The sequence below is a fragment of the Halyomorpha halys genome, unplaced genomic scaffold (assembly GCF_000696795.3).
Source record: "Halyomorpha halys isolate HHAL.00 unplaced genomic scaffold, Hhal_1.1 Scaffold34.1, whole genome shotgun sequence".
In the NCBI taxonomy this organism is placed as follows: Eukaryota; Metazoa; Arthropoda; class Insecta; order Hemiptera; family Pentatomidae; genus Halyomorpha; species Halyomorpha halys.
This window is the reverse complement of record NW_027105031.1, coordinates 687,475-700,313: the sequence shown is the minus strand read 5'-3', so window position 1 is coordinate 700,313 and position 12,839 is coordinate 687,475. Positions and strand designations below refer to the sequence as shown.

The 12,839-nt window shown below is 29.0% G+C and overlaps 1 protein-coding gene across 3 annotated transcripts in view; it reads left to right on the top strand.

Annotated features, from left to right (window-relative positions):
• The first annotated feature begins 5,684 nt into the window (after positions 1-5,684).
• Positions 5,685-12,839, top strand: part of mol (dual oxidase maturation factor 1 mol) — a 341,356-nt gene continuing 334,201 nt past the window's right edge. For all 3 annotated transcript variants that reach the window (XR_010843535.1, XM_067047750.1, XM_067047755.1), the window contains exon 1: positions 5,685-5,785. The gene's annotated coding sequence lies outside the window, so the exon portion shown is untranslated. The remainder of the gene's footprint in view (positions 5,786-12,839) is intronic.

Genomic DNA, 12,839 nt, shown 5'->3' with positions numbered 1-12,839 from the left:
CATCATTCTCCATTTAACAGACCAAGTAACAGACTCTCAGCCATGTTAAATGTTATTTCGTTTTACCACGGTAAAAGAAGGCTATTTTTTTCGATTTAACATGAGTTTTTCCATTTAACATGCTTTAACATGTTAAACCAAAGATCATGATTACCCCTATTATCTGGATAGCAAACGTCATAGTTTACAATGAGGTGTAGATTGTTGACCGTATATTACTGATTGGAGAAGATGGTCGGGGGGTGCGGTCAGCAAAGAACAACATAAATAAACAAAAAAAAAATATTTTTTTGTTTATTTGTGTTGTTCTTTGTTGACCATCTTCTCCAATCAGTCATTGTTTCTTGTGATTGTGACTATTAATACCCTACCCAGAAAATTCTTGAATTGGTCACTGATCCGACATTTGTCAAAAATAAGTCATCGTGAAAAACGTTTGGTGCCTCAGGAACTATTATACTTGCATAAGTACGATTAATTAACTCGTATAATACTTATACTTATAATAGTATTTGCCTAAGCAAGTACTCGAAATGAAGAAGTAGTACACATTGATGTTCTTCGTAGTAGTTTCCCTGATGTTGGCCAGAGTAACGCCATAATGTGGTGATTTCTCTATTTTCGAAAAAAATGCTATTTGAAAAACTATATATTGGTTCTATATATAGTTAATCTATTTAACTTATATAACTTTAAAGAGATCAAAATTTTTGAACATTTTCTATACTTAGAAGGAGGAATTATGTTTTTCGAGCGGTTAATAGTTGAAAGTATTGAGCATGGAATGTAAAATTAACGAAATGTTACGGTTTTATTAAATAAAATGAGGGAAAATTCGGCAGTCTGCTGTGGTCATAAATTTATATTTTGTATATCAATCCAAACCCAAACAACAAACCAAGAAATCAGAACTACCTGACATTTTGCGTTCGTTTAACCTTTTCTTTTTCCTTTGCTTGAACTAAGTTTCATTTCTCATTAATCTTTGTGCAAAAGGGCGACCAAGTGGATTTAAGCTACTTTAAATTTAACTAAGTGATATTATACAACATTCAGTATTATTTAGTTAAATAATAAATTTTCGATATCGAGTTCTTGGCACTAACAATTTTTTTATCTTTTACTACTGCCATATAATTATTCATTCCTAACATGGACTTGGACATCATCAGCTAGACCGGCTCTCCATCGAAGCCGTGGTCTTTCAATGCGTTTTACTTGGTACTTTAACTTAAGGGACGATATAAAACTTTCAGGGTTCTTACATTAACTTTAATACCAATCGAAATCAAAGATGAAAACCATTAAATAAATATTTTTTTTGTTTATCGAATGTTGTCATTTATTTATTTATTTTTATTTTGTGAGTTTATTAATTTCAATTGGTATTAAAGCTTAAGAACCAAAGTTAGCTTAAGAACTTAGCTTAAGAATTAAAGTTTAAGAACCCTTGAAGCTCGATATCATCACTTACGTTGAAGTAGCTAGTAATTATTAACAAATCAATAATGCGATTTTAATACTTCAAAAAAGATAAAAATATTAACACGCCACTCTAGAGACATCCGGTCTTAACCATCGTTTTTTAAGTTACCTTTTTTTTATTTTTTCTGCCTTTAAAAATTCTTTCGAGATGTCTCTATAAAAATTTTTTTTCAATTGGTATAAAGTGTTTTTGACAGTTACGAACTACTTATCACAATTTAAGGGAGGGTATTCTACCTCATTCATGCTAGTTGTCACTCATTCCTCTTTTGTGGGAGAATAATGAACTTTATTTTCTTCATACACATTATTTGTGACCATAAACTGTGAACATTGCTTAAAGTTCAATGCTTGTCCCACGTCATAATTTTCCTATTGTGCTGCCCACAGCTGCTTAATTTAGTATTCACTAGGTTTCATTTCTTTATTATCAGCTTTAAAATGTTACTGCTCTTTCTATTTACTGTAATTAGGAATATTTTTAATGATTAAATAACTATTGAACTCATACCATGCACTAATGAACCAACCAACTGTTTTTTTTTTGTATTTGATAAGCTATATTAACATTTTTTTATTTGGTAACAAAAACCTAATGATCTATCTATATTTAGTGATATGGAGCAATGGGTTCCAATCTATGGGTCGCGGAAGGGTCCGGCTTTACATATTTTTGTGAGACTTTTTCGTTAGAGCTGTCTTATTAATTATCTTTCCCGAGATTTGGATACTATCTGGAAAGTTTTAAAAGGAAAATGCGTAGTAATCAATGATTCAAAATTCATTTTTAAGCAGGGGAAAAAATTGAGCTCCCTTTGGCCCAAAGCTGGAGGTGGGCCTCACTATATTCAATTTTCGCCTTAGTAGTCAGCAGATTTCTATGGTTTGGGAATTACTGATATAGAGAAACACTGTGGCTATGTTGTGAAATGAAAATTCTTGAAAAATGTATCGATATAGCTCATTAAATACCATTTCACAAGAATGTTAGAACCATACGAAGGTCCAATCTTCATCATGAAAGAAAAACTAAAAGTTACGAAATGTGAAAACACTTTATATATTCTTCTTCTTAATTACTTATACACTGTAACTCTACCTAAAAACTATGTATTTAACTTTTAAATTACGCCGATGAAAGTGCTGTAATTCCGTTAAGCTCTTGGTCATATAAATTTCTATGAATAATTTCAATCTGACCCATTTCCAAAATAGATCAGTCTTGATTTAGCTGCTTGAATGTGAAGTTTTGTCATGTCCAGCCGTCACTGGACCCGAGTATTCCGTTCATTTGTAATCAGCTGGATGTTGCAATCTAGTTAGGTGCCGTTTATTTCAAATACTCAGGCACAGGAGCTTAAAAAATCATCAACTGGTTTATTCGTGCTTCGATGTTCTAATATGGCTTAGATCTAAGCAGTAAACAGCTTGTTTATCCCTTACCATTGCTTGCGTATCTGTGAGTATATTCTCAGTTCGTCTTATTGCAGCTGGTTTAGACCTGCTGCAACGAACTGATACGTCACTCTTTACATCTGCATACCGTGTAAGTGCTCTCACGTTAAAAAATCAGTCCCAGCGAACGAACAGCTTTCTGCAAAACGAAATTTAATGCATATAAAAAGTAGTTTAAGAAGCAGCTGTTCAGTAATAAGATGAGACAACACTGAAAATTATTTTTACGCAGTAATAAAACGATTAACAGTAATACATATCTATTCAGTCATGTTATCACCAATGAATGTCTGAAAAAATTTACCACGTTTATTTTTAAAATTATCACTCTGTTATTGGCTCAGATAACAGCAATTTATACCTATCTCACTTTCCTTCGAAAAGGAAGTTTCTTAACAGAAAGCATCGTTTGGTCCTCACAATGACACTGATACGCCGACTTCTCAAAGGATACTTGGACGTTATCCATTCTTAAGACATGCAAGATCTACAAAGATATGTCAAGGCCGTTGATGTAAGACTATAAGACCGCAAGATAGTGGAAAAATCGGACTACCACGAGTTTTGTTGCGGCAGCACTGATAGAAAGGTCATGCCCAAGGCAGTGTATTTTCACACTACCCGTTAAGTGCCATTTCATTTGACGAGCGCTTAACGTGACGTGTTAGGTATTGTGCGGAGCATGTAGCCGCTGTAGGCGTAGGCCTAGCAGGAGTATACAAATATTCAGATATCATTTATACGTTTAAAGTTAAATTTAGAAATGGTTTAAAGTTCGAAGTATTGGTGTGCTTATGACTATTTTATATATATTTGGGGTAGAACAAATATTATTAATTATTAATAAATACTGATATAAAAATTATAAACTAAATGGTATAAATTATATACAACATATTCGACAATTCAGATATAATTTGGAATACAGTCTATTAAGCAGATTTGTTCAAGTATGTGGGATCTACAATCACTAATTGAAGAGAAAAATAATAAGAGCGAGTTCAAAAGCAGAAAATTACTATTTCTTGGTTGCAATAATACTTAGTTTGAACTTGCTGTTCAGAAATCTAAAAATTGGAATTAACTATACTAATAATACTGGAATTAACTGTAGTAATAATTCTGTAATTAACTATACTAATAATACTGGAATTAACTGTAGTAATAATTCTGGAATTAACTATACTCCTTAACTATTACCAACCAACTGTTCTTTACAGAGTGCGGAAATATATTAGTTTAAGTTATACCAAAATGCCTCAAAGTCTTAGAAAAAAAAGTAAACTCAGAATTTTCATTCCAAAGAAAGATGGATTTGAAAGGATAGACGTTACAAAGCTTTAACGTTTATCTTTTTAGAAGACTGAATACATTAGGAGATTACTATCCAAAGTCAGCATATTCACTTTTGGAAACTTATGATTAGTAAAATATTATAGGAGTATCTCATTTTGATTTGTTGATTTGTAACATAATTAAAACACAAAAAAAAAAAAAAAAATGAATCACTAAAAGTAGTAGGTGTTCTAGCATTGGTTGATTTCATATGGAATGACTTCCCCTAGGAAAACGTAAAAGAAAATTAGGTAAGATTGATTTGCGGGCGAAGTATCAAGAGCATTTCTGACAATATATATATATGTATTTAGTATTTGACGTTTTCTTCGTAGTAACGAATGTCGTACGATAGACAGGTTATAGTTTGATAACCTTATTACATTTGGAGCAGTTTGTAGAGGTACCACAGTAGAGAAAGAAACTCTTGTTTACATTAATGTCTTTGGAACATATCCATTTAAAATAAAATCAACTTTTTTTTTGTTGTCAGATGTGCCTCTATTACAGAATAGCAGTGATATGACTTATATCGGAAATATTACAAAAAAAAAAAAATAATAAAAACAACTACTAGTACCCAACGTACTAATGAAATAGCCAAAATTTCTATTACATAACAAAGAGAAAAAATCAAATATTAACTAAATTCCAATCAGTTGACAAAGCAGGTTTATGAAACTGTTTTGAAAGTAGGCTCTTTGGAATGCAGGATCTCCCCATGTTTGTGAGCTGGTTGCCAACTGCAATCTTGGCGACAGGATAACTCTTTTATAATTTTTTATCTACTCCTCCTTCCCTTATTTTCCAACATATTTCTACATGGTAATGGATTTAACTAATTCATAACTAAAATAAATAATAAAAAGATAACATTGTCAATAAAATGCCAAAACAATGTATGTGTATCTGCAAATTTGTGAAAACATTGTGTTTGAATTCTGATTGCATATTTAAGGTAGCAATATTGAACCAACAACACAAATTCGTTATTGTATTTTTAATTAGTGATGCCACATATTCAGTTAGATCTTTTTTGACATTGCGAAGAGTAAATGTTTTTAAACATTTTAATTTTTTATCCATCACCAACTGGGATCCTTTTGTTTCGGTTAAAAATAAAGGTTTCACAATACAATAGTCATGAATGTTATCAAGAGAATTCTATCACATATTATATCATGACCATGTTATTCTGATTGGTCTTATTTACTTTTTTTTTGTAAGTACCGTATCTAATTTCTTTGGAAGGTTTTTCGGAAGGAAATGAATTACTTTTAGTTTATCCTTGTCTTCACTGTTGCTCCTTAAAGACATCCTGCCAATATTACAGCAACCCCGAGTCCTGGAGAAGTCCCCCCCGAAAGACGATGGTGCTGTGGAGGGGGAGGAACTTTCACCAGTGTGTGACTTGGGGCCGGCGCGGTTGTTAGCTCTCACCGTACGTTGTTTACGCTTCTGTGTCTTCGTCGAGGATGTCATCGGCGTACATCGGCATGCCATATCCAAGGTAGGAAGGAGCACGTTCCATCAACTATATTTGGCTAAAAATATCTACGCCATTTATTTGCATATTTTGAGAGAGAGTATTTGTACTCTGAGATCTGCCGTACAAAAATAGCTTTACACATTTAAAATAATAAATCGATTTTCCACTGAAAAAATAGGATGTAGTTTTTATTTAATGCAACCTGAAAATGAATATTTATACTTCTGGCATTTAGATATATTATAATCTATAAAGTATGATAATTCACATTCACTGAATAACATAGAAAGTTAAAAAAAAAAGATAAACAAATACATATATGAATAAAATAAATAATACGTAGAAAATATCGGATACTCTTCATATAAGAAAAAAAAAAAAATTTCGGACCTCAATTTTTAAAAACGAAATTTCTTTAAAGTAATAAAATATTTGGTGTCCCTTATGTTTCATTGCCATTCAAAATTAATTTTAAATGCAGAAAATAAATTTGTAATATATTCTCTAATTTTTATATTTAATAAATTATTTTAAGAAGATGTTCAGAAAATGTCTTAATTTATGTGTTGACATTTATAACAGGTTATTCTTGGCAGTGGTTTAAGTCCATTTTTCTTTTATGGAGGTATTTAGGTTTAAATAGCTAAATACTTATTTAAAGTTTTAACTAGGTACCTATAATTTTAATATAATAAACATATATTTTATTAAGTTCTATTTAAAGGTTTAATTAATTTATGGAGAAATCAGGCTCCACTGAATGTATATTTATAGCTTTTTAAAAGTTTTTATCTCCATGTTTTTAAAACTACTATTAACACATTTTTTTTCCATAATTTAGCTAACCACCTTAAAAAAAAAGGGGGTCATGCGCATTACCTTCACCCTGGAGTTTTCTTATAATGAAGTCTTGTTTTTTATTTATTTATTTTTTACTAGAAATCAATTGAAATAATAAAGCATATATTGAGATATATACTTCATTAGTTGAGTATAATATATAATAAACACTGTATAAAACTAATAACAACCAACCAAAATATATTTACTGGAATTATCTTGGAAAACCATGGGTTAAGTTTTCCAATATATTTTTAATATGAAATAAATTATAGGTTACGGAATTAATTAAAATAAACATACCTATGTAATATTATCTATTTAAAATAGTAGTTTATATTTAAAAATTGAAGAAATGAGTGGATGAAGGTTTTATGTGACATTTTTGGAAACATATAGATCTTCGCTTTGAAGAATATTAAAAATATCTCTTTCATCATAGCAACTTATGTAGTTTCTAATTTAAAATGGTGGTAGTTTTCATTAGTTGCAAATTGAGTTTTCGAGTCCGGTTCAAAATAAAAGTAAATAAATATTAAATTATCAGGTTCATATGTTTGTAACATAACACCTTTATCCATTCATGTTTTTAACATTTATTGGTTTTTTTTCCCACGAAATCGAAATGATATGAAGTATGCACAATTTAATTTAATTTTGTATGTTTCAGTATTATTAATAATGTAACAATATATATGATAAATAAATATTATTACGGTTACAATAAGGAATACAACGAATGGATCGTTTAACATACTTTTGACAAAAAATGCAGAAAAGTAATTATTTCCAAAATTACTGAATTAAATTTTGGAAATAATTACGACTTTTGAACAGTGTTCTATCATTTGTTGTAATTATTTATTTATTACAACTTATTCCTTATTTTTTTAAAAATAAAAATGTGTTTACAATAAAACGACACCTTTTGCAGTAATATTCAGTTATAAATTCATAATATTTTGGATTTAAAATCAAATTTATTCATATTTTATACTTTCATACACTATATTAACATTGAGAATATTTTGTGAAGAAGTGTTATCGTGTGTTTTATACACGTTACTATATATGTTATATATTCCTTATAATAAATTATTAAAGAAATAAGTTTGCTTAGTGCAAAATAAATTTCTAACTAACGTATGACAGAGCCGGTTGAAATAGAATTTTCGAGAGTATTTTGAATATCTTAAAAAAATATACGGATATAAAATATATTTAGCTGATACTTTAGGATTAACTGTATAAAATTAACTTAATTCTCTAGTGAAAACTGTCTTCTAAATGCTTTGTTAAAATAAGGCAATTATGTGACTTAGTTCAACAAATTCAAACTATTATATATATTTTGCCTAAATTGTTGTACTTTAACGTATTCAAATAAAAAATGTTAAATCCCGTGAACCGAAATTAATTCAAAACAAAATTTCTTTTTTCAATTTGTGAACTTATTTCTTTCACTCTCATTCTCATTTCTTTAATTGTTAGAGTAACCATTTTGAAATGTTTGCCTAACCGACCATTTATCTATTACATATGTTGTTTTACCATGTTGTTTTTTATAAGTGTACAATTTACAATGTAACAGCTTCTAAAACCATTGACGAAATCAAATCAAATGTCAATGGGAAATCATTTTAGCATTAAAGCAACATAGGAATAGTATTAAAGTCGGCTAAATGGGCAATGTAAATGGCAAATTATTTTTTAATTTTTACCAATTTTTTTTTAAATTTTTAATAATTAGTTTTAATTGGGAGAATATAACTGATTTTTTATAAATAAATCCGAATGTCCCGTTTTATATGACTATTTTTTTATACTTTCATTTTCTTTCCAAGTTTTGAAATCAGAAACAAGCTGGTAAGTTTTAACTACCTTATGTTGAAATATTCATATTCAAGAAAAAAAAAACTGACAAACCTTAGTTTGTGTGAGATAACTTAATTAATTTTTTCTTCATTAATTATTCCTGAGGTGTTATACCAGTATTTCGACAAACATTTTTTTTTTTTTTAATTGATGGATAGTTTAAAAAGTTAGAAAAATGTGAAAATTTAAAAGGATTTTTTTTGTTATGGAAGTTTAGACATTTATAATTTATTAAAAATTGACACTTTATAAACTTATAAGGACTCTGTACTTAGTATTGATCATGTTTTTGTTAATAAAGTGTAAAGTGTCTATAAATGACAATTCAGAAATTAGGTTTTTTTCATTTTTTTTTTTAAGTTATCTTAATTGTTTTTAAATATAAATTTACATACATTAAAACGTTCTTTGAAATATCTCCGAAAAATTAAATAAGATAATTGATGAACTTTTCTAGCAAAACAATTAAGTTTTTTTTCCTTCTAACCCCCATTTTACAAATTATACAATTGATCATTAATTGTACTACTCGTTTCTCAAATTGTATAACTGTAATTAATTCATTCTTTATCAGTTAAACTCAATTTCTTGCGACCCATTATTGTTATTTCACCTTGTATGTATAATAACATATTACACTGTGATCACTAAAAAAACATTTTTTTATAGTAGAGATGGAAATCTCAACCTCTCTGCATATCTTACAGTACGTGTGTGTATGTATATATATTATTTAAGTACTTTTAGAAAACATTTAATTTCTTGCCATAAACAAAGTGACTTATGCCACTATCTCAATTAATGTGTATTTTTAATTGATTTCATCATGTTAATAAATGGGGAATCCATCACTTGAAGGATGTTTATCCTTAATATTCATTCTATCGAAGTATTTTAAAATGTTTTTTCTAAATTTTTAAATATTAGGGTTTTAAAAAATTATATTTGATATTTTAATTTATATTGGTTATGTCAGTTATCATTTTTGTTCGGCGTTTTTTTTTTTTGTTTTTTTCCCCAAAAAATCGCAGTTTAACGACAGATTTATTGAAACTGTAACCTTTTTGAATTGGGGGCATCAGTCCAGTTTTTGTACGAGCGCGATTTCATTATTTGATGCAATCATGTCGTAGTTTGCCGGACAGGGATAGCCTGTGTTAGATTTAATCCAGTTGAGCACTTAACATATTCACTTGATCTCATTTTATTATTTTTATGTTTTATTGATAGCAGGGTACTAAAACTTTTTTGTATTAATTAAGGAAAGAAATAACATAAACATTAATTATTCTGGAAGCTCGCGTATATTAATAAAAGGAAGATATTGAGCCAACGTTTCGCCCCCACGTTGCAGGGCTTCATCAGAGCTTTCAGATTCAAAGTCAGAGCCAAAGTGCTAATATAAATAGTTTAAAAATTATTTGAGTTTTTGACCGCACCCGAACCAGCTTCCTTTTATTAATTATTCTGGTTAATTGCTCTTTTTTGTTGATACCAACTGTTGTTTTCTTAAAGATTTCTCGCAGTACTAATTCTGTAACACAATATCTACAAATAATCAATTTTACACTTATTTACCATTTTCTCCAAAACGGATCGAATGATTTTTACTACACTCTCCATATCAACGCACAATCAAGTAGTATTTAGTATGAACTCTTCTTATTCTAATTAAAATTGGTTGATGAGAGTTTAAGCCCGAATTAACTTTTTCTGAAGTATCTGCAGTTTTGTTCATTTCAAATAATTAACCATCTTCCATTGTTTTCTTAACTAATACATATAAAAATAATAAGGAAAAATATTCTATCCGGTAGTGGTCCATCATGAATAATAAATAAGTCGGCGTTGTGAAAGAAGCTAGTATTAATTTCAACTGAAAGTTGGGTGGTGAGTGAAAGTTATGCGCACTGCATCACATTATTTATCTTAAGTAAAGTTTCAAGTTAATAAAGACCTTTGATACATTTATTGCCGGCTGATAGTTTAGAGAATCAAAATATAGTAAATGCAATAAATAGCAAACTTTTTAAAATGAATTCTTATTGATGAAAAATATAGTTAGAGGGGTTTTGGAATTAATTAATCATCCCTTTATAAAATTGGGAGATGATCCTGGTGATTGGGCATGTATGCTTACCACATTACCATCTTCCAAAAGCTTCTTGTAAGAATTAATTTAAAAAGAGTAGCAAATTAAATGGCTTGCCTTATTTATCAGTTTTGGTTTAATTTAAAATCAAAATAAATTGACAAGAGCAATATCTCAGATCTTAAAGTACTATATGAAGTACTTGAAACATGTATTGATTTTTACATACATTTAGAGAATAGATATTGCATTAAAAACAAAATGTTCTGACGTAAAATGATACAAGTTCAATCTGATGTAATTCCAAACAGTATTTATTTATAAATCTCCCTTTCATGGATTTATTCCTAAAGCTGTTCAAAAGATTCGATTGAATTTTTTGAAACACATATTGAAGGATTTGGAAATCAATAAGGAGCTGCTCAGAACAACCCAGCAGGATATAAACCAGGTTTAAAACATAATATTTTCACACGGATACTTCAGAAGAAAGAAATTAAAGATGGAGAAAGCATTAAGGACATAGAAGAACAGTCCCAAACTATTATTACTCCTGAAATTCACTACTAGTTCTGAATCAGATGAAACTTTGTCAAAGTCCCGAGGGATGATAAGTCTAATCAAAATACAACATCCAATATCTTAAAAATATAATATGTATTTTCTTAACATATATAAGAGACATCACAGTCGAGTGGTTCAACGTATCTTAGTTGGCTGCAATGCTGGATGTTGTTATCAAGTGTTTGATAAAAATATCTTATACCAGAAGTTCTACTCATAATACTGTCAGTTTTCAAGAATCATTATAATTTTTATAAAAATTCAATCAAAAATATACAATGACTTAGCCTTTTTGAGTGCAGCGCATTCAAATCGCATTTTTATATTGGTATAAAAAATGTTAATAATATTAAAATATTTGTATTAACTTACCTTTAGCAGTTTCCTTTTTCGTCCTAACTGTAATTACTTTTCATTTACATTTACATTACTTTACATTTCCCACAAGGGGGGTGAGTATTCTTTAATAACCTTCATTAGCTTCTCGAGATCCGTATTGTTTAAAAAAACTCGAAAAACAAGTTACAAATGTACTCTTTTTCTGACACTGTTCTTCCGAATTGAACAGTCGTGCGACGGTCCGTAAGTGAATTCGGATTAAATGGAACGAATGAAGTAGTCTTCTAATACAAGAGCCCAAGAGAAGAAAAAAGGCAGTTATCTCACCCAAATTTTTGATTACTTTAATGAAAACGAATTATAATTAATAGTCAAAATTGATGAGTCTGCCAAGTATAGTTAGGGCAAATAAAAAATGGCGGCTGTTTCAAAGCGATAAAAAAAAAAAAAAATCATTCGAAGCTCTATATCTTAAAAAGTAGGAACATCACAAGAAAACCTAAAAGAACATAATTTACAGAAGAGTAAATTTGCTAAAATATGAGCCCTAATAGAGTTCTTTACGTTAAATAGTTTTCGAGATATAGCTTTTTAAAAAGCAACATTTCATATAAATGTTGTATGGGACGTACTGAAAGATCAGTAGTTAGTGAATTTATTTTGAAAAATCTATATCTCAAAAACTATTCGATGTACAGATGTCATATTAGCACTCAAATTAAAGCTAGTTTAATGAGCTATAAAGTAGTTTATTATGTTTATCTTCGTAGGAGTAATAGTTTACAAGAAATTTGCTAAATTATATTGATTTATAGTTATTGGGACAAATTTTGATTTAACAAATTTATATTCAGATGTGAATATCATAAAAACTACTACCCCTACGAAGATAAGTGTCATAAACTACTTTATAGAAAGTTACATTTCCTTTATTTTGAGTGTTGGCAGTCATATTAGTCTTATGAATCTAGAGATATATTTTTTCAAATATCCAACATTTTATACGAATAATTAGAAAATAACATTTTGTGAGTTTATTTTGTCAAATATCATAAAAACTACTACTCTTACAAAGATAAACATAATTAAATATTTTTTAGTAAATTTAACTAGCTTTAATTTGAGCGCTGGAAGACATCTGTACGTCCGAGGGTTTCTGAAAAGAAGTTTTTCTTAAATCAAACTTATTGTCAGTACAACTATAAATCAATTTATTTTAGCAGATATCATGAAAACTACAAATCCTACGAAGGTAAAGGTCATAAACTTCTTTATAGTCCATTAAACTAGCTTTAATTTGAGTGCTAATAGACATCTGTACGTCACATAGTTCCTGAGATATAGATTTCTCAAAATAAATTAACT